General features: G+C 39.0%; 1 protein-coding gene across 3 annotated transcripts in view; it reads right to left on the bottom strand.

Moving 5' to 3' along the window:
* Positions 1 to 19,211, bottom strand: part of NLGN1 (neuroligin 1) — an 832,721-nt gene extending 813,510 nt beyond the window's left edge. Inside the window, exon 1 of one of the 3 annotated variants that reach the window (XM_058730519.1) lies at positions 19,060 to 19,211. The gene's annotated coding sequence lies outside the window, so the exon portion shown is untranslated. The other 2 variants (XM_058730518.1, XM_058730516.1) reach the window with 2 other exon arrangements.
* Positions 19,212 to 23,785: the final 4,574 nt, after the last annotated feature.

The raw sequence follows: 23,785 nt of genomic DNA, 5'->3' as shown, positions 1-23,785 counted from the left end.
ACCAAGCACTTTATGTACACTCTCCTTTAGTCTTCATTACTTTGTAGTACACCAAAGGGAGACCTACCCTTATCTTCCTTCATAAATAAGGAAACTGAGGCATAGAGAGGCTAAATAGTTTGATGGTAAAGCTGGAATTCACATGTAGACTCCTCTTACTAAAAGGTCTATGCTCTGATTCCCTCCACTGCCTGTAAGATGGTGCCTTCTGCTCTGTTATATTCAACAGAATTCTATATTTATATAGAGCTTAATTGTATATAAAATGCCTTTTCAGACTGTGACCCATTCTAGCCTTACAACTATGCTATGAAACAGGCAAAGATACGTTGCCTTTCCCATTTTATAGGTAAAAACATTGAGATTCAGCTGGGTTAAGCAGCTGAATCTCAATGTTTTTTTCCACCAAATCATCAACACATGGCAAAGTTAGAACTTTTATGTACATCATCCAACTTCAAGTCATGTACACTATCCACTGCATCAAGTTCTTGAACATCCTTCTTCTTCCAGAAACAAGCAAGATTTGTCTTCATACTGCTAAATTACTTGTTGAGGACTAAAAAAATAAGGATCAGAGAAAGAGATATAATCCCTGTCAATGGCCTGAAATAATCATCCTTCCCACCCCTGCCATCTTATTAGATTTAAATAGCAATCCCTATATAATAGGGAGCTATAAATTTGCCTGATTTGCAGACGACAAAGAAGGTTCTCTGAAAGCATTACTTGAATGCCCGGAATTTAACCATATACCACTGAGTTACTATAATTATTTGGAGGACTGTTAAATGTAAGTATTTGAAATCATCCTTTAATCTCAATTATTTTGCAAAACAAATGTGGTTAAGATACTCCAAATGTTCTGACTTTGCTTGATAAACATTGAGCCAAAGACCAAGGAAAAATTTTGCTCACTTTGCATTTTCCTCCCTGGTCTTCTTCTGGATCTTATTGTAAGATCTTATTCCAATTTGTTTGTTTAGAGGTCCCAGATGGACTTATTTGATAGAGGTTTTTCTATGTGGGTCTTAGGGCCTCTCCACTGCTATGTCCCAGGATCTCTTCCCATGTCAGACTGTTTCTTATTGTTTATCTTTTTAGGGCCTACACCTTCAGCCTTCTCAACATCACTCACTCCACTCCTTAGGGTCCTGCTCCAACAAATCTGACTTCATCATGAGTGGTTGCTCCCTAAATTCTCCTTCTTTGCTCCCGCTAAAGACATAAATGTTGAGGGTGTTTTTCCTTTCAAGGCTTTACTCTTAATCACAAGAAAAGAAAGAGAAGATGGAACTAATCATGGAGAAATTACACAGCTACACAATGCCCTTCTAATTTCTTATCTAAAACTCCTGATTTCCTTTGAGGAGGCAAACTGAAGCCTCCATGTACCCTCTGCTAATTCTGGGAAGATTACAAACAAAAGACCACTGATCCCTTAAATTTATTGGTATCCTAGCTGCCTGGGGATTGCTCTTTCTCTAGTCCAATCCAAATATAGCTATTTAATCATTCCTGGGTAGGACACTGGATTCTCTATTCACCCTATCCCTCGCCCTTGCCTAGCTTCTCGAGTATTACCAGTAAGAGGACCACTACAGACTGAATGTTTGTGGACTCCCCACCACAATTCATATGCTGAAACCTAATCCCCAGTGTGATGATATTTGGAAGTGGAAACTTTGGAACGTGATTAGGTTATGAGGGGGGAGCCCTCATGAATTAAATTAATGCCTTTACAAAAGAGACCCCAGGGAGGTCTCCTTCCCTTTCTGCCACATGAGGACATAGCAAGAAGATGGCTGTCTATGAGCCAGGAAGTAGAATCTCCCCAGGCACAGAATCTGCTGGTAACTTGATCTTGGGCTTACAGCCTCCAGAAGTATGAGAAAAAAATTGCTGTTTCAGCTGCCCCTCTTTGGTAATTTTGTTATGGCAGCCCAAGTGGACTAAGACAAGTAGTATATACCATCTCCTTTGTCACACTCAAATCAATGTTCAGGCATTGCCCCCCTCTTTCTCTTACGCCAGTGATACAGCTACCATGTTGCTGCCAGACATAGCTTGGAGACAACAGTATGAGAACGACCACTTCAGGCCCTACATGCCCCTTTTGTCTGAGGGCTTTCTGTTCGAATATGTCACATCCCAAGGCAATCGAAGTATGGAGATGCCACTGAGGCAATGTGGAGGCACCCTCTTTGTGCAAAGCTCACGCCAACCTTTCTATGCCTTTGAGGGTGGCCTTGCACACCACTGCCACTACTGCTTTCTCCCTCACCTTCTTCCCAGAGAGAAGAGGTATTTTTCTACCTTCTTGCCTATGGGGTAGGCAGATCAACTGATATCTTTAGGTACAGGTCTTCCCAACTGACCCACTGTCCTAACACAGCACTTCTCTAGAACATCTGGGGGCTGAGGCTTCCTGAAGAAGTGCTAGTCCTGCGGACTCTTTCCTCAGTAATGGTACCTCTTGCTACACTAAGAAGTACTATTTTAAAAATTAAAATAAAACACACAGATGCAAGGATGGATGAATAAATACACAGAAAGTAGGTAGATAAAACAACCGAAAAATAAACTATATGTGCTCCTTTGCCTCCGAGGCAAATTTGTATACCTGAAGTCCCATAGGCAGGACATTTTGATCAGTCACATTGCATGCCCCTAACTCCCCACCACCCACCACTTCCCTCACAAATAGATTAGATATAGGCAGTTTGTCAGGGGAGCAGTTTGGCTGGGTGGCAATGCAGGAAAAGAATGAAAGGCTGTTATAAGGAAAGAAAGATAAGTACTACCAGAGTCAAGTGCAACTAATCTTCACTCTCATTTTCTCCTTTCCATCTGTAGCACAAACCACAATAAATACTTTCCTGAAGAGAATGACTGTTATAAGGACAGGAACCTAAGAAAGCATTCTGTATCAATATTATGCACTGCAGACTTTATTGTAATCAGATCAACGAAGTGCCATTACATGAGCTAGTGGAGATCATTTTATTTTATAGAACATTCTTTCTTGTGATTATATATAATGAGATTTACCTGATTCTATCAGAGCTGGGGGGTTGAGGAGTATTAAGCATAAAGCGCTTTTGTTTAAAGAACTGCAGCAATTCTGCCTGTCCAGTTTTTTTTTTTATTTGAGTTAGATTTGAGTTAGAACTACTAAAGATAAAACAACCAAAGACCTAGCAATCTCCCGTCCAAGAACAGACAGTTGGAATCAATACATTTTCCTGAAATATTCTGTCAGAGTGGTAATTAAGAGAGTGTCCCCAAGACTGCATACATTTGCCTGCTTCTTTCTGAAAAAGGTCAGTGTGCTAATAAAGACACGTGCCTATTTTTCTTTAGGTGTGCTAATTTTCTCTTTCCTGCTAGGGGACCCAAAGACACGCTTATCTGATGTCCGTACAGCAACACTGCTTCTACTGATTGATAACAAATACTAGAGGAAATATGTACACGTGTGTGTGCATGTGTGTCACAAAGAGGGGCAGCAGAATGTGTTTGAGCACTGGCATGTGCATCCAAAGAGTTTATTCTTCATTTTTATTTTTGGTAGCATAATTTACATTACAAAAACAGTAAACTGGCATAAGTTTCAAACATACAAACTTGCTAATACTATTCTGTAGAGGGACAATGACAGGATCAGAGAAAATACCTCTTGCTCCAAATACAATTTTACATTTTGAAATATGATTTACTTTCTGGATTGCAGCCAGGCAATTACCATTCACAAATATTTCAAGTGGGAGAAATGAAGTGGTTGCTGCTAGTCCCATAATCTGGAATTGCTGCTAACAGATTTTATATATCATCAACTTTTCTGCCATTCTTTTTAGAAAATACAATAAAAATCTTAATATTTCTGCATTTCAACCCTTATAGTTAGCTTTGCTGATGCTTGAGACAAAACTGTGTAAGTGGCTCCCTCTGGTGATGCTACTAATATTCATTGTTGTTTTGTTTTATTTATTCTTTTTTATTCACAACCATAGATATAAACCAGATTAGCTGGGAAAAGTAAGTAAAGTCATGGCCTGCATAACTACAGATGTCTCTTGGGATACAATTCCACTTGGAATCAAATTAGATGAAAGGTGACATCTTTCACAGTATAAGAATAGACACAGGAGAGCCTGGGTGGCCCAGCCAGTTAAGCTTCCAACTCTTGGTTTTGACTCAGGTCAAGGTTCTTGTTAGATCAAGCCCTGAGTCAGGCTCCCTCCCTCTCTCTCTATCTCTCTCCTGCTCATGTGCATGACCTCTCTCTCTCTCTCTCTCTCTCTCTCTCTCTGTGTGTGTTTCAAAATAAATAAATAAATAAACATAAAAAAGAATAGATACAATATCTTCCTTGCCCTTTTTTCTTCATTTAATATAAACCAAAGGAAACTGCAAAAGGTAAAAGAAAAGTCATGTTCACTAAACCCTGGCCAAAGTCCCCAAGAAACTACTTAAATAATACTCAAAGATTTCATTTAAAGACTTCTAATGGACCTCCGAGGCCATCAGTCACCAGCCCAAAGCTCCACTTTAACCTATGACCTACATAGCAGTGATTAGAGCAAACATGGGGTCATAAAATGTCCTTTCCAAGAGGCAACCAAAGGCTCCAGAACAGCATTTCTGAATGACAACATCTCCTTCCATGGCTCTGATCCATCATTTTCTCTGACGACTGCTCTTTCAATATTAAGTCCTACCCAAAGACAGCCAATGTTTGAAATCAGGGCTCCCAAGTCAGTCACCACAGTTAAAGCCACAGGGATTTTTCTTAAGGCAATTTGCAGGCTCCTTCATGGTGATCTTGTCCTCCTTTCTGCCCAAGAGGCAGCACATCCTCCCTGATGTACTTCTCTAAAACAGCGTATCCTCTACCACCAGCCAGAATGTTAATGCATTATCACTCTGTACACTGAGAAAACAAGTGACCATATGTAGCCTATGCCAACGGAGCTGTAACTGTGAAGAACAATGGCTCTGAGTCAACAGCAGAATTAAACTACTCCCTCTTATGAAGCTCTTCTGAATATTTTAAGTGTTGCCTTGAAAGTGTGGGATTATGTGCAAGCATAAACATTAGCTTAATGTAATTTTTTGGTTTGGAATATGCCAGAGTTTAAAAATCAGAATTGAAATGCAGAAAATAACTTTGGTATAAATTTAATTTTTTCATGTGTGATTAAAACATGATTGAAGAGGCATACTTTATGTATAATTAAAGTTGCTTTGTAATTAAGAGATTTAAGCATGTATAGAAAATGATACAGCTTAGTTTGGAGATTTTACAAAGGCGCCTATTAAACACTCACTCCCTACCAAGCCTATGACTCAAATGTTTCCACATCCTAATGCTGATAGAGTCCTTGAATTTTTTTAAAGCTGCCAATTTCACCATTTCTAAATGCTTTATCCTTCCTTCCATGTGTTAATAAAATAAAAACAGCCCTATCTTCCTTACATTAGGCAAGCCAGGAATATAGAACATTCTATAGCTGAATTTCAAAGGCTCGGGGGGGGGGGGGGAACAAGTATTCCCAGGACATTTGAGACAAGGTTTGACTTGTCTTTGCTGTCTTCATTGTGACTAGCACTGCACGGCACACAAAAAGTGTGGGATAAATGGTTATTATTGAGTGAGCAGAGAACGTGTTTGTGTACACGTGTGGAGGGTTATCATGATAACAAGAGCACTCAGAGACACTGTTTATGTGCCAAGCAAAGGTACTAAATACATTATTTCACTTAATTCCACAACAGCCCTACGAGGTTGACATTATCAACCCTATTGGACAGATACGTAAACAAAATCAAAGAAAACCTGAAGGCTACAAAAAACCACATATTTTAATACTATCGTAGCAACAGGATCACCTTTGGGACTAAGAGCAAGACAGAGGTTTGTTTGCCTCAGTCTTGTTTATTTTATAGTCCTTTTCTCACACCAAAGTTTCTCAATCTCCCACCTTCTCCAGGGATTCCCTCCTGTCCTCCCATTGGGGCTCTAAAGCATCCTTCTGGTTAACACTTGGCATGAACCAAGGTTCATCTCATTGGCAATGGTCCTGGTTTAAACTAATATTCCTGGCCTTCCCCATAAATGCCTATTTTACATTTCATTCATTTTAGATGAGTATCACATGGGGAAGGAAAGAATTCAGACAAATGTATTCACATAAATAAACATAAACACTTATTATTCATGTAAACATTTTATGTGTATATATACATATATATAACTGTTTTGCAAGCTTGTGTCTAGCAGAAAATTTAAAGGATATTGCAAACGATGCTCTTTATACTGTCTATATGTCCCTGATAGACTATTCCATTTCAGTGACTGGGACTTCTCTCTGCCCTGTAATAACATCACCTCACTCTTTTGTTATTTTCAGGTTTGCATAGTAGAGAGAGGGCCCCACGAGAGGTAGTTCTGTGGAGTTTCATGCTTCTTTGGAGTTTTAGAGAAGACCAGTGAGGGAACGACATTCTACACTGACTACTAGGACTATTCCCAGTGTATTTCTGACTAGCAGAGTCAAAATGCACCGATTCATGAGAAATTACAACCGTGTTTATGGAGTTGTATAGAAAACATGCTCATGCTTTTCTGATGCATTCTCTGTTCTCCAGCTGCTGGTTATTCTAAGCACTGATTCCTAAAATGAGCTGTTTTTACAAAAAGTGGATTGAAGGAGAGTCGGGAGGGACATGTTGATTTCATGTACAATTTAGTAGAAACAGAGGAATATATCTCACTTGAAATTGCACGTCTTAGGCCTTGGTAATATTATAATCCTTTAAGTAATGATGAGGATGATCTCTGGGTGTTAATAGACAGATTAGCACCAACTAGAACCTCTCTCCCTTAAGCAAATGGGACATTTTGATTATAAGTGTCCTGTAATCAGAAGTTCTGAAGGGACTGACTAGAGTATTATACTGAATGGGAGCATTGGAAAGATGTTTTGGGTGCACAATGTCTCTAGTACTTTCTGGGGAGAGGCTGCCCAGGTTAGAAAACAGTATCTGGGCAAGTTAGGATAAGAAGAATCTTGTTTGGTGACAACCAATGATCTCAAATTGATTTAGTACTTTTTTTTTCTTCTTTTTCAAATTTTTATTTAAGTTCTAGTTAGTTAACATATAGTGTAATATTGGCTTCAGGAGTAAAATTAGTGATTCATCACTTACATATTCAAATTGATTTAGCATTAACCAGTTATATTACTTGACATATACTCAGAAAGTTATATTTTCCATTTTAAATAATTTAATTTGCTTTCTAGTTTCTTCTGATGTGAGTAATATGAACCAGTTTTCCTGAGGAAACTGATTATCTCAGGGGAAATACATAATTGACATTTCTGATTTGCAGAGGTCCTAAGCCAAACTACTGAACACAGAATGAGATGTACCTTTTCAATAAGCACCTTTCTTTCTCTTCTACAATAGTGCTTCTTAATGTGGGTTGTCTTATTTATTTACTTACTTTACTTTTGAAAAAGCGTAGAACGACCGATTACCTCTGCTACATGTCCTATTCTTAATTTTTTTGCTTTTCTTCAAGCAGTGCTTTGCTCCCTTTTCTCCATTTGTTCATATCTCAGTCTCCTTTTTCACAAAACCTTCCTAAAAGTAAAACACCCTTCTTTATAACTTCTGTCAATTATCTCCCTGTATTTACAAACTAATAATTCTATAATCATATATATATATACATACACGTATATATACGTATATGACACAGATATATGTATTGCTATCTTGTACATAAAATTGATGCATGAAAGTATTACATGAAGATTGGGATGTTTTGGTCCAAGTTCAATCGTTGTATAAACCCAGCAAAACATTATTTATTTTGGCCTGCTTTGTCACTTGCAAACTGAGGAGGCTGGCCTACACTTGTCTAAAAAAACATTATGGCCCTTTCAGCTTCTCAGATGGAAATACCATTGGATATTTATTTTAAAATTTTAAAAAGGAATTATCCTTTTTAACATCATATTTTTCATATTATCTGGGGTCAAAAACTAGGATTTTCCCCTTTAGTCAAAAAATATTTATTGCAATGGGAATATAACCTCAATACCCTAGTTAATGGTCTAAAACTCTAAACCATTAAACATTTTAATCTTAAATACTAGTATTAGTTATCATGGATATTTTTCTAATAGACCAAGTAACCTAAATAGAGGATTAAAATAATTTAATTAATTAAATTCAATAAAAATCTACTTCTTTGCAGCAATATTATGCATTCTATACTTGATTTGTATGAAATGGGAGCTTCAAGAATATCTCGTCAAAAGAAAGGGTTTTCTTCATGCTCTAGAAATCAACTTACTTTTATGGCCAAAAAGATAGGTGAGAGGCCACAGTGTTTTCTTTGTGGTGACTATACTACAATGAGAGAAAGGAGAGTGGCATACCTCTGCAGAGCTTGTTAGTCATCAGAAAGTAAGTACCCAGCTTTCTGACCACTTAGGAGCAGTGGCAATTTTCAAATACAATACAGAGAACAAACACTGTCGCCTGTGCAATTGCACAGTAAGAACTGTCAAGATATTTCCACAAATAGTAGCATCTGACTGATCCAACCCAAGACTACTCTTTCTTTTATTCATATTTTTTTAATCAGTGGTATGCAGTTGAGTAATGATAAAACAAAAAAAAAGTAAAATTCATTTTTACCTGCCAATTTCCTCTTGCTTTTTACTGATGACTCTTTCTCTCTTTTTTTTTTTTTTAATGTTTATTTATTTTTGAGAGGGAGAGAGAGACAGAGCATGAGCTGTGGAGGGGCACAGAGAGAGGGAGACACAGAATTCCAAGAAGGCTCCAGGCTCTGAGCCGTCAGTCCAGAGCCTGACGCAGGGCTTGAACTCAGGAGTTGTGAGATCATGACCTGGGCTGAAGTCAGATGCTTAGCCAACTGAGCCACCCAGGCGCCCTCTGATGACTTTCTTTTTAAGCGGAATATTTATATATAGTGATAGTTAATTCCTTGTGTAAGTTTTCTTTGTTCTTGGTATAAAATGCATTTTCTCCTTGCCTCTTCCCACTTTTTCACTCTTTATTTGGCTTTGGTATATTCAGTAATCTTTTTCATCCAGTATATTTGAGGAGAAGGGTCCTAAATCCTAACTGTTCTGTTGAAACTTCTGTATTGCTTATAGTTGTTTTAGAGAGCAAACAAGATATATGTAAACCTCCAGAAACTGTAAAATCTTAAAGCTATACAATAAATCTTAAGGCTATATAATATCTATTATATATATTAAACTTACTAATTTAAAGGAACACTTATCATTACATGTTTATATAATACCAGCTTAATCATATATTATTATAAACATTCTTTATTACTGATTGTCTTTACCCCAAACAGTTATGAGAGCCAAAAGACACATTAATTTCAATTAGTCTAGCTGTACATTTTAAACATGGAAACTGAGGCCCAGAGAGCTTACATGAATTATAGGAAGTGACAGTTAGTAAGAGTCCACTCTACACACATAGGTTTCTTGATTCCTAGTCTGTGCTTTTCTTCATCCTACCATTCTCTCTTTGGAAGACTAGCTTTGTTTTATATAATACAAGCTGGGAGGATAAGTAGAGAATAAAAGGGGCTAGAATTAGATTCAATCATTCTGTCTAAGAATTATGTAGTAATCTCTCATATCCAAATGCTTAGAGATTAATTAGTTGGTTAATTAATAATCATTACTGCATTAGCTCCCTTAAAAAATGAGGACAGATGTAGCATTAAAGTTGCCACATTTCATTGATTCTGACACATTTTTTGTAACCTTTAACATCTTTGAAATCAGGATGCATTTTAGAATTCCTATAGCCAAGCAGTAGTGGAAGCACAGGTGTCATTGGCTTTGTGTGTAAAAATTGGTTGTGTTCCTCTTGCCATAAACAGACAGCCACGACTTCTGACATTTCAAGACAATTTAAGAAATAAGTATGAGATCTGGTTGTCATCTGAAAATTCTCAGTTGTCACCTTCTAGTAGGATCAACAGAACACCAGCATCAAACTTTTCAGAAGGTATCAGCTGCTTGGAATGAAATGCTGAAGATAATCATGGAGCACTCTTAAGAAATAGCATACCACCAAACACAGAGACTATCATCAGAAAAAAACATGGATATGGATACCTCTGAGTCAAAAGAAAAAAAAAAAGATTCAGAAGAGTGAGGATCTAAATAGAACAAATTTTCTTTAATTCTTAAACCAATGTATTTATTAATATTATGCTTCTTATATATTTACAAGACTGATATAGTATAAAACTATACATCTGTTTAATTTAGGTTGCTCTTATAAAAGTATAAAATAAAAATTCTAAGTGCTAGGAAACAATTGTGTAATGATTTAATTGAGGTGTTTCTTCTTTCAAAGGTGTACTTAAAATAAGAATGTGTCCGGTAATCAGGTATTCCTCAGTTTTGACGAAACATAGTATATTCAATATATAATTAACCATTTTATTCCCTGAGAGAAGCTTTATGAACCTGCAATATCTGGGGTCAATTCTGTGCACCATAATTATTTCACAGGGGATTTGTCAAAGTATGAGATACTGCCTGGGTCTAGACAAGAGAATGTCAGATGCTTAGAAAACATGCTCTCTTGGTGGTCTTCATTTGATACAAGAGTGCCCACTAAAACGTGGATCTGTTCAGAACAAAATTTCACTATGGTTCCATTTTTAAACATACCTTCTATTAAAACAAAAAGGAGAAGCATCTGTTTCTGCCCGTAAACACAGATGGAGTTACTAATTATCATTTTAAGTTTGATTCAAATAATAGTTCACCTGGAGGTGAGCAGCCCAGGTCAGAGGTGGTTGCTGTGGCGCAAACGGCTTCAGGCATGAGGCCCAAAAATAGAGCACTGGCAATGGAAAGATGAGATGCTAAAAATGCATTCATTCTAAAATACTGATAGTTAACTCAGGAGATAGATAGCCAATGGCCATCACAACATTTGTGTTAAAACAAAGAGAGATCAAATCCATTCTTTTCTTGCTCATGGTTCTTTTACATGGTGGCTTTGGTGTTAAAGCTTATTTGACCATTTTTATTAGGGAGAAAGTTATTAGATAGGAATGAGATCGTAGAAATTCTTATGCTACAGAGGAAAGAAAAGTTGAAAACCCATTTCTATATGACCACAGAGCAAAATACGTGTGATGAGTTCAACTTTTTTACACTTTCTCCACCTACTCTGCCTTAGTTTACCATCAAGCTGTAAACTACAATGTTTATCAAAATGATTCAAGCACTGCTGGTATCTCCTTTCCCTGAAATCCTATTGCACATGTTAATGGAAGCATAATTCAGCAGTTTATTGCACACAATATTGTCTAATTTCTGAACATGTATTCATTCAGGAGAAGACACTTACTGAGTGATATATGACAGCACTTGTTTGTACATGCACATATACATATATTCTTCCTCTTTCAGAAAAAATTTGAATCACAGATTATTTATGATAAAAAGCCCAAATACAATAAAATCTTAGAGCAAAGTTTAAGTTAAAAAAATAGATTCAAATAATAAAGCAGGGTAAAAGGAGATGGTTAAAACCCCTTTTCAACTGAACACAAAATTGACTCTATCCTTCCATGAAGTCAGACAAAAGAATGAAAATAAAGCTTTCTTTGTTTTAAAAAAAAGACTCATAATGTTCATTGAGAGAGATACTCCCTGGCATATAGACTGAAAACCCTCCCCTAGGCCCTCCAAGTAAACAGTTATCAAAAGCAGCAGGGTAGTTTTAATTTGGGCATAACTAATATCAAGTCCTTCATCATGAGAATAATTGGCAAAGGATTCAGTTATTTCTCTCATTATTCCTGAATTATGATTATAAGGTCATGTGACAAACACAGATAATCTATTTAGTAGAAGAGGAAATGCTTTGATTTAACTACGGCTATATTATATAATGAAGGCATAAGTTGAAAAGATAGGGTTTTGTATTTAGACATGTAATGTAGCATAATTTAGTGTTTGTAATTCTTCTATCCAGGGCCCATTCCTACATTTTCTGATTCTCCAGGTAGTATTTTTTTAAATCTCTGGAGCATCACAAAAGAATCATTCTATATCAGAAGCATGCAGCCTGACATGTATTCAGTTTATGTTCATGGATTCAAAGACTGGTTAATGCGTGTGTGTGTTTTCCAATATTGTCATTCCATGCTATAAGAAGTTTGAGGAAGACAGAGCATGATGTTTATGGAATACCCTATTAGGTACCCAAGGTTACAGCTATTGCCTCCTTCCTCCCAGTTAACAAAAGCTCTGATTTTAAGTACGACCTTGCCATGTCCATAGGGAAAGGAGACCTCCCCTCAGCCCTAGGGGAAGGACCATGATTAACCAAAATCAATCATGCACAATGCATTATCTCTTTGCCAGTGATCATTTTAGGAGTAGGATGTGTCATAGTTTTAGTCAATCAAGCATATTCTCATTTCCATAAGACTGCAACTCTTTGCTTTGAGTAGGACTGTTTGGCTCTGTGATAGCCAGCCATATTGTTTTTCTTCTTCCCAAGATGGAAAGCTAAGAGAATAACAGCAAAGTTTATCCTAGAGCCCTGACATCCTTGAACTTCTGAGTTAGCTGGACCAGTATACCTCCAGGATCTTTGTTTTGTGAGATGTCTTCACTGTTAAAGCCTTTAATCGGCTTACTTTATTCTGTTACTTGAAGGCAAAAGTTTCTTAATAGACACCATATTTTATATTTCTATATTCTACATAAAATTGAGCAAAAGTTGGCATTCAAAAGACTCATAAAGAATGAACGACAAGGGTAAGAAGCAGAAAAAAAATTGTAATCAATCAGACAAGATTACTGGCCCATCACAGCAATGTTGATATATCTTTGTAAGGTAGAATTCTCCCCTATAATGATATCCAATAGTACTTCTTTACCACACTGAGGTAAACAACTGAGCAATCTAATTTAAAGCTACTATAGCCCATGCTAACATAGCTGTACAAGAAACCATTATTTTATCTAATGCCATCACTAGCATGTGCTTTCCAAATACAAGCATTAGAAAGTTGTATTAAAACACTAGATCTGCATTTTCATCTTCTCTGACATTTCTCACTATTGACCACTAATTTATAAATATGAATAACAAACTTTACTGCTTTCTTCAGTAGATTGAAGGGGATGGAGTACTGTCACTCACACACATACACACACACACACAATGTTAGGAAGAGCAAAATGCCTCCATTCTGCCCACTTATTTTCCAACTAAATTAGCATCTAGAGGGAGAAAACACAGTATTATCCAAGTCATTTTGTTAAATATTTAGCATGTGAAAAATTTTATCTATCGTCTTTTATTATTGTTTGCTTTCCTTTTTTTACTTTTTCTCCTTTTAAAATATTTAGATGAATTTTCCATATTCATTTATTCTGTCATAGTGGTAAACACTTCTAGTTTCCAACTACAAATCCATTTCCCTTTCTTTTTTCAGATTCTGATTTTCTCTGAGGTACTGGTATGCCACACTAAAAATATTGTTTCTGACCTCTCATGTACCTAGAAGTAGCCATTTGACACAGTTCTGGCAGTGATATGAGAATGGAAGTCTACAGGAAGAATGTCCGCATCACAAAAAAAGAGATAAACTGCCCAAGGAGAAGTTTCATTTGGCCTTTTCCTCTCCCCCTTTTTCCTCTTTTCTTTTCTTTCCTTTCATTTCCTTTTCTTTTTTTCTTTTTTTTTCTTTCCTTCCTTCCTTCCTCCCTCCCTCTCTCCCTTTGCCCCTCCTTCCCTCCTTTCTTAAGCAATCACATAAAGAGTCCACTACCATTTATTAAGCAAAAACCAAATAGATCCTCACCACCACTACAATGCAAAGAAAAAGAGGAAGTAGTAACCGGGAATTACCTTCCTCTGACTTTGGGAAATCATTGCCAATCCAGGACAATTTTACCTCTAAGGGCATTTGGCAATGTCTGAAATAACTCTTGGTTGTCAAAACTGGATGGGTAGGGTGTGCCACTGGCATCTAGTGAGTAGAAGCCAGAGACACTGCTAAACATCCTAATTTCCCCCCAATGAAGACAAAGGTTTATCTGGCCCAAAATGACAATAGTGCCAGTTGAAAAATCCTAGAGTATTCTCATTATCTTTCTTTGGGCCTAGAAAGCAGACATGATGCCAGAAGCACAGCAGCAATCTTATGACCATGAGAAGAAAAATACCAAGATTATAAAAGAAGTCTAATTCTTTCACCAAATGTTTAAACAACTGTCTTCTTGAGTTTTTATTATATGAAATAAAGAAACCCTTATTTGCTGTTAGCCAAGTTTTCTGTTACCTCATAGCCAAATGGATTTCTAAAGAATACAGTTTTCAATCATTTCAATCATTTTTCAATCATTCAATCAATACAATTTCAATCAATTTCAAATTATTTATTTCATGTTCATACATGGGTCTAAGAATTCTGAATAAAAGTATAAATCAAGTATGGTTTTTCACCTATGGGAACTTGCTATCAACTGAGGAAGCCAAACATCAGGAAGTGTAAAAGGCAGGCTACTCCTGGTATAAAAAAACGTGTTGTGGGAGCTCATGTCAGAATCCAGGAATGAAGCAGGATGGTGGAGGAAAGGCCACTCTAAGGAAACAAAATGTTCTCCTATCCTACATTTGGGGTGTGTGTGTGTGTGTGTGTGTGTGTGTGTGTGGCAGGTAGGGGATGTGGGAAAGTAGTCCATGGAGAAATATTAGTATAAGTCAAATACAGAGGCATAAAATGGGGTGGTATTGGGGAATGTAACAAGTTACAGTCTTGTGAATGGAAAGAGGAAAGTGGGGAGGAGTTCTAGGTGGAAGGTATTTTAACCTAAAAAGTAAAGTTGGGGAGTAAATTGTGCAAAGAATTAAAAGCCATCTGCATTCTGGACATTAGCATCCATGCTATAAGGAACATTGGCCATTGTTAACAAGAGATCTGCAAGACCAGACCTGCATTCTAGGAAAAAAAATAAGTTTGATGAACTGAACTTGGGTGATTCCATTTACAAATAATTAAAATATAAGTGAGGAATCATATCTTCCTACTTACACTCTAATAAGATGGAAACAGGCTTCAAACTTCACTTCAAAATACTTTAAAATGTGGCAAAAGTGTACTGTTGAACTGCTGTGGTTTCAAATCTTACTGTTAATTCCAATTGTGTTTTGCTTACAAAAACTACAAACTGGCATGTTAGGTAATTCATAAAGTAATTCCTTTGTATAAAAATTTTAAAAAAGGATTACTATGCTTTGCTAAAAATACTCAAAATTATTTGTTTCAACACATGGCAACCCAGAGAGGCATTTGTCAAGCATACCTAAATCTGCATTAATATTATCCCAAAGCTGTCAATAACATTAAAACTTATATGGAAACAAAAAATTTTTTTTTAACTCAGAGAGCTTAGATTTGTATCTGTAGTCTCTAGTTACAGCTATTTAATTATCCTATTTTTAAAAATCCTAACTAATTTAAGGAAATTTGAAGGAAGATGTAGATCCTGTCACTGGATAGCCATGTGAAAATAATAAAAGTGGAAAAAAATATGAAAAGTTCAGAGTTGGAAGAGGCTTTAGGAAGTCAGGGAAGTCACTCAGCCCTGCAAAGAATCACCAAGCCTTCATGCACTCTATGTGCAGCAAATGGAGTTCTCTGCCTACCTTCCATGAGTGTATATTCCAATGTCAATTTCAAAACAAGTCACACATTTTTATTTGAAAATGTTATACCTAGAAACATAAGAAAATTTTCACAAATGAAATGACACCATGGGAATAGAGAGAAGACTGACAGAAAGTACTCTGGGGGTGAAGGAAGGGAGACTGAAAAGAAGGGGAACTGAAGAAGGCTTTTCTTTACCCCCACACTGCAGGAACTCTAGGATAGTCTGCTAAAAGATTGACTCCTTCAATTTCTGCTTATGTTAAGAGGATTGGAAAGACTAACTGTAGAATAGCAGGCTTACAGAAAACAGTTACTTATTTTAATCAAACCATGTAATCAGAAGGCCTGAGTAATGATTAACTTCCACTTTCTCTGTAAATCATTCAATCACTCAGCAGTGCAGGTAGCCTTAAATTCATTCTCTGCCAAGGGCACAGTAAACTTAATGTTTTTGTACTTAACATTTAATATCTTAAATGTGTGCATGGCCATTGCTTCTGAGCTCATTTAAAAAGCTGGTGTTCTGCTAGGTTGCAATGGCTGATTGAAATGCCGAGACATTTTATAGCTTTTACACTCAAACACACGTACCCACACCTTTCCTTAGTGATATTTTTATATCTATGTTCTTATTTGTAATTAAGCAAAATTAATTTTGGAGAAATGCATTAGGACCCTGTAATTTTCATACACAGCATAAGAATTTATTTAAGCGAAAATAGTCTACTGTAGTTTCACTATAAGAAAAAGAAAAATGAGAATATTAAGTACCTATAAAATGCAGAGTAACAGATACAGGGTTTGCTATTTGAATTCATGTTTCCTAAATCCTACATGTATCACTATGGCCCTGGAAATGAAAAAGAAATAGTATAATACCTTTGTGGAGGCCGACTGCCCATAATTTAGAATAATCACAAATGAATCGAATGTTAGACACATGATTTCCCTCATATGTATAACACGCTAACAACCTCCTCTGGAATAAATTATTCCCAACTCAAAACCTCAACCTAAAATAATTTTAAATTCACTGCAGGTGGTTTTTCATTTCTACTCACAAAGCACTGTGCTGGACGGTCAGGAGCCAGGGGAGAACGTTTGCAATGTTTGGACTACCTTGTCTTCCTGGGGGACTTTATTGCCCAATATGCATAATCTATTAGCTGCTCGTCGCGGGGGGATCTAGGGAGTGACATCTTGACTTGCACCACGCAGATCCGAAAAGCTCTTCTCAGGAAATGCGGGGAAGAGCAACTTTCTTATCCCTGTCAAACTAAGAGGCGGAACCACCCCCTGAACTAGCCCGAGGCCTGGGGAGAGCAGGGGCTGAAGTCAGCTCCGCCGCCCTCCGCCAGGGCTTCTGGGCGAGGGATTTCTTTTGGAGGCGGCATTGTTCCTCCATCTGTTCAGCCTCCGTATCTCGCCAGCAAACCCTCCCCGCTCTTTCGTATTTTTTTCCTTATTTCTTTAGTACCTCTCGGCCGATTTCCTGGCTCTTGGTCTCTGTGGTCCCTGGGCACAGCTCTAGGCTGAAAAGCTGCAGTGACTGGGGCGCCGCTCTAAGGCGTTGGAGGCGACTGCACTCGTCCGCACGAGCTCGGGAAGCGTGCGCGCCTCACACTCGCCCTCTCCCTTTTCTCGGCTCCCTCCGGCTCGGACGGGCTCTCCCGGCCTCGCGTCCGCCGACTACGGCTCGCCTTTCCTGCGGTGTCTCCTCACACCAGCTCCGCGCGGCGTCGGCCGCCGGGTCGTCGGCGCACGACACGACGCCCCCCACCCGCCGGCCGGGACTCGGGATTGAAGGGTCAAGGCGCCGCGGGGAGGCGGGGAGGAGGAGCGAGGAGAGCTAGGGCAGGTGGGGAGCGCGGGGGCCGGGGCGGGGGCTGGGGGTGGCGGGGCGGGCAGAGGCGGGAGAGTGAGCCCAAGAAGAGCCAAGATGCATCTGCTCCGAAAGCGCCAATGAAGAGAGGACAGAGGGCAGGAGAGGAGAAGAGCAGAAAACACCCACTGACTGGGGTGGGCAAAACGGGCAATTTGCAAACTGCCGGGGCGAGAGAGGGTGAGCGGAGGGGGAAGGAGGCTGAAGGGAGAGAAGAAACACATAAGGGCAAGTTTCCACCTCTCCCCAGAGGTCGAGTCTGAAAATGCGTCCCCTGGGCAGGGAGTTAAACAGGGACTGGTCATGGTGTCAAGGGTGGATCTGAAAAAGGAATTTCGTATCGTGTAGTTTTTCCTACACTAGACTCCGCTCCATCTCGCTCAACTCTGGTAAATGACCCTCCAAGTAAAATGAATTGGCTTAATGTAAAAACGGAAGCTGAATTTCCTCCACTGTGGACTCCCCCTGAGGTATGGGTTTGTTTTTAAATGAAAATAAGCGTTTGGGAGGTTCCATGAACCCCAGTGCTAAAGAAACCACCCAGTTCATTAAAGTTCATTATTTTTTTATTGCTTTTATTTTCGTCAGAGGAAAGAGGTGAGGGGTTGGCACCATGAGATGCTTAAAACAGCTATCTAGGTAGCGTTCTTCTTCAAAAAGACAAAATGGGTTTCCTAAAACAGCTAAAGGGGGATTGGGAAACTCGGTTACTCGGCTGGGAAAAGAGAGAGAGAAGCATTTAAACTCTAACAGACGATTAAACCTTCAGCACCCCCTCTCCCCAATCCATCGGAACTGAAAAAGGGTTAAGCGTACCTAAGAGAGTGAGCAGGGCAGGGTTGGTGGAAGGTGGGGAAGAGGAGAAAGAGGCAGGGAAGTAGGAAGTTCTCGGCAATCCCCGGGATTAAGATAAACGCCTGAGGTCGGCGGACGCAGGAAGCTCCCTTACCTTTCTCTCTAAGCCCCGTTTGCACCTGATCTGCAACCATAAATACTTCGTGATGCTTAGTGTGCAGCCAAACGATGGCCGAATGTTAAACAATTCTTCACGCTCCCTCCCCTTTTTTAAAAACAGGCTCAAAAGAATGTTAATACTGTTCTCGTTATCCATCGGCTCCGAAACATTCCGCTTTGTCGGGAAGAAAGACGAAAACCAAGCGCTTGGGCACGCATATATGTATTTACATATTATGCGGTCGGTATATAAACATATATACGTTTTCTGCATATAAATCCAAAAAGAAAAGCACCACAGATGCCTCTGGAGAGGGAGGGGACCGGGAAGAGAAAAACTTGGCAAGCCAAATATATCCAAAGATTTATCAGGAGCCACCTGCTTCAATATGCAGAATTCCCGAGAAGATTTAGAGGGAGAAGAAAAAAAATTTAATAAAATACCCAAAACACACACTTGCAACTGGAAGACGCCTAAGACGCGTGGAAATGGAGAGGATGAGAAGATCTCCTGAGGGTAAAGATCCGCAGCTAAGTGAGCAATCGCCTCCGAAAATCACAGGCGGGGAGGTGGCTGCAGATCGTCCCCTGCTCCGGTCCCCGCCGCCGCCGCCGCCGCCGCTGCTACCTGTAGACACGCGCACACACACACGCACACACACGCGCGCACACACACACACAGCACAACCCCCCCCCCCGCTTTTTCTCCCACCCCCCCCCCCCGTGGCGTTGCCGGGTGCAGGAGTCTGAATTAAGCTAGACCCATCTTTCAGACCCCGTCCTGCCCCCTCAGAACCAGGACTCCCCCCCTCCGCCACCCCCTTCTTCTCCCGGTTTATTGCTCAGCATCCCCTCCCCTACGCGTCCCCTCCCTCCCCCCGGGCCCGAGCGGCGATCGCAGTGGGGTGGGCTTTCGGGGGTGCGGGTCCGGCGGTAGCTAACGTTTTGCTAGTGGTGGTCCCTCCCTTTACAAGTTCCGCCCTCCCCCCTTCCTCCTCCCGCAGAGACCGAGCCTCCTCCGCCCGCAGCGCGGAAGGCGGCAGGAGGGGTTAAGGACTCCGGGCGTCACGTGTGACGTTCACCGAACCACTCGGAGGAGCGTGTGAGTGAACGGGCCCGGCCGCCGAGCCGCGAGGCCTCGGACTCGAGGAGTTTCTGTGTTCTCGGCGTCATTGTGCTCCCTTCCAGGCGTTTTCGTCTTGGTAACTGAACGCGCAGAGTTAGAGGCAAGAGCCTCCTAGCGTGCCTCTTCAGTTTTCGTCCCTGTGGTAGAGCTCTTGCTACCAAATTCCCCCTCATTTTGTTTCCACCAGCCAGAGGCAGAGTAAGCTCCGAATTGTAGCGTCTGTTGTAGCCCCATTTGTGGGAACAGTGTAGATAAATGCTACTGCCTTTGGCCTCTCCCCCCGCCCCCCCCCCCCCCCGCCGCTGCCGGCTGCTCCCACATCTTCTGCCACTGGATAGGTGATATTTAAAAATTCATCATAGCTAACCCGTGTTGGCTTTTGTGACGGGTGTGACTCACTATACCACATCGTTTACCCACCTCTGATCAGCTTCTCTGTGTGAATTTTTGAATGAAAGTGAATTGTGGGACAGGGCCCTGACAACAGAAGCATTAAATTAATCAATTGCAATGTGTCATAATTCAAACAAATAAATCCACCAGTGGGAAATCGCTAGAAGAAATTGTGACACTTAGTGTAGAAAAGTGGTGTTTTTTCTTATTAAGTGCTTGCCTCAAATTTCTCAAACTCGTGTTTTAATGAGATTTAATGAGTATGTTTTCATCTGTAAAATTTAGATAAAAGAAAGGAACTTTTTTTATTTTTTAAATATGATTTATTGTCAAATTGACTAACATACAGTGTGTAAAGTGTGCTCTTGGTTTTGGGGTAGGTTCCCGTGGTTCCTCGCCTACATACAACACCCATTGCTCATCCCAACAGGTGCCCATCACCCACTTTCCCCTCTCCCCCACCCCTCATTCGCCCTCAGTTTGTTCTCTGTGTTTAAGTGTCTCTTATGGTTTGCCCCTCTCCCTCTCTGTAACTATTTTTTCCCCTTCCCTTCCCCCATGGTCTTCTGTTAAGTTTCTCAAGATCCACGTAGGAGTGAAAACATACAGTATCTTTCTCTGACTGATTTATTTCACTCAGCATAATACCTTCCAGTTCCATCCACTAAAAATGGCATGATTTCATTCTTTCTCGCTGCCAAGTAAAGAAAGGAACTTTAAAATAACCAACATTTAGATTGCAGTTGTCCAGAAGTATTACTCATTAATTAATTAATAACACTAAATAAGAAACCTAAGTTTCTAGAATATATGATCTTTTAAAAAATCATCTTAAATATATCCTTCCTTTTTCTTAGAAGGAATTTAGTTTCACATTTTTCTGACAGTTTTAGAATTTAATGTATCTTGTCATTTTTTTCTTTTTTTGTTTTAAAGTAACTTTTAGGTGATGTGTTGACAAATAGTAGATCTCAGTATTGCTCCCATGAAAGTGAAATTTCATTCAACTAAAACATGCATCTGATTTTCTTGGTGAAAGATCTGCCTTGCCCAAGTTTGTCTAAATTCTAAATCCTGTGAAAATTCTCGGAAATTTCTAAAATTCACTGGAATTTTCTAGGAAAAATTAGAAATAAGGATCTATTCCAATACCAGTAAAAGTACATAAGTGAATCTTGGGGCGCCTGGGTGGCGCAGTCGGTTAAGCGTCCGACTTCAGCCAGGTCACGATCTCGCGGTCCGTGAGTTCGAGCCCCGCGTCAGGCTCTGGGCTGATGGCTCGGAGCCTGGAGCCTGTTTCCGATTCTGTGTCTCCCTCTCTCTCTGCCCCTCCCCCGTTCATGCTCTGTCTCTCTCTGTCCCAAAAATAAATTAAAAATGTTGAAAAAAAAAATTAAAAAAAAAAAAGTACATAAGTGAATCCTTTCAGCTTTCAAGAGACTACACAATTGAGGTAGGCTGATAGAGGACATCGTTATCAAAACTGCAAAATCAAACTTTTAAAAGAGAAATAAGGATAATGTGATAAAGCTATCTATTGTACTTTACAGAGATGAAGTTTTGTATACTTTCTTATAACTCAAGGCTCTGGGACCACTTCCTAAATGCATCAGATGATGTTAATATTAGAACCCTAATGGTAATAACAACTGAATGTTTTTTTTTTACTTCTAATATTTGGTATTTATAGTATGAGATTAATTTTAAGTAGGTTCTATTGTGTTTTTTCACTATTCTTTTCACAGCTGTACTTTATCAACTGGGCACTACTATCTCATTTTTATTAGTTAGTCTTACAAAAAGCCCAAGAATTTTAACAAAATAGAATTACCTTACAAACAGCATTTATCACAATCTGTAAATACAGGCAAATGAGCCACACTCTTCTTGCCCATTTTTCCCACTTTCCCCATCAAACCCCCTGAGGAAAATAAACCTATCCTATACCATTTGATGAAAGAAAAAAAAAAAAAGAATGAAAGCAAGAAGTTTTGTTTCTCTTATGTTTTTCTTCTTTTGTTGGTATGTAGTTAAGAGTTGGGACTCTGGTAACAAATTGCCTGAGTTTGAATCCTGGATCTGCACTTAATTTGTTATTGCGTGGTTCATGTTACTTAATCTCCCTAAACCTCAAATTCCACCTCTGCAAAATGGAGATAATAACAGTACCTACTTTGTATGAATGTTGTGAGGATTATCCAAAATAATGCATGTAAAGCGCTTGGCACATGAGTAATTTTTCAGCGTTCACTTTATTTTTGGTATCTATGCTATATCTTTCCTCTTCGGGTTCAAACACCAGTATATGTAGTGACATGGGGGGTTAGGGTTAAAAACTGACATGACATTTGGTTGCATGGAAGCCATTAGTGATTAGAGAGTAATTGCTAGACCCTTCCTGCCTTCTCTTTTTCTTATGATACAATATCTGTCTTCTATTAACTAATTTCAGTGTAAGGGATCATACTAAATGTGTTAAATGAGATAGAAAAGAAAACATTAAACACATGAATAGGTGATGAAGGCATCAATAAAACGTAGGAAGTTGAATTCAATTCACATTGCCAATCATGTGATCTTCTAGATTGTGACATTAACTGTGCTCAAGTTTGCTGCCTTAAACCAGGTCAGACACTGTTTGGAATGAATTCTGGAACTCTCTGTAAGGTCAAATGCAAATAAAAACCTTGTGAAATTTGCCCAAATGCATCTGCTCATCTGTAGATTGGGAAGGAGATCTTAATATGACACATATGTAAAGTATTAGCATTTTCTGAAAATATTGGCTCAGAAGAGCCAATCTCTCTTGAGTGAGAATGGCAGAAAATATCACTAAAGGAATAGTGAAATCAACTTTGTAAGTATACGTTTATTCCCTAATTGTTGTGATGGTAAAATTTCCTTTCCCAGAAATAAAAAAGAAAATATTGGCAAAGGAAATTAGGCTTGAAGGTAAATATTATAGTGTATTTTCAAATACTCAGTACAGTGGTATATAGACTCAGTTTGCTTTCGGTCCAGAAAGTTATTAAGTGGGAAGATCTTTTCCCCTCAGTAATTATATATATTATATATATATTTAAATGGCATGTAAAAAAAGAAAGCACAAGTACTACTCATTCTTTGGAAAATCCCAAAGACTCACAGCAGGAGATTAGTACCCCCCCCCCGCTTTTTTTTCTTTTCCAAGGGGCTTCAGAAGGAAAAGTATTAACATCATATCATGCTTAGATGAAATTTTACTGCAACTTTCCTCATAAATCATACGTATATTACTTAAAATGGGTTAAATATAAATAATATACTGAGAACGATTTCATAGGGGTAGTGAAAAGTTCATATTTCAGCTCTGAAAGAAAGAAAAAACAGAGCTGAATAATCTTTCAAGTTATGGCATTTGCCAAGTGTACCACCTGCATAGCTTCCTGGCAGTATTTTGTTATAACCTAGACAAAAGACATACATGTTATTCATACAGAAAAGACAGACCTAACTTCTTGGAGTACCAGCATAGTCTAGTTGTATATAGTATCTCTTTGGCCACAATCCACCTGGTCTTCAACTCCAGTCTGTCCACAAACCTCCTCTCCATCCCATGCACTTTGTACAGCATGGCCAATTGATCTGTTTTTAATCTAGCCTTTACCAAGTCAAACCATTTATT

This window comes from Neofelis nebulosa, chromosome 5, assembly GCF_028018385.1.
Source record: "Neofelis nebulosa isolate mNeoNeb1 chromosome 5, mNeoNeb1.pri, whole genome shotgun sequence".
Taxonomy (NCBI): domain Eukaryota; kingdom Metazoa; phylum Chordata; class Mammalia; order Carnivora; family Felidae; genus Neofelis; species Neofelis nebulosa.
Note: the sequence above shows the minus strand (reverse complement) of the source record. Positions and strands in the feature narration are given on the sequence as shown.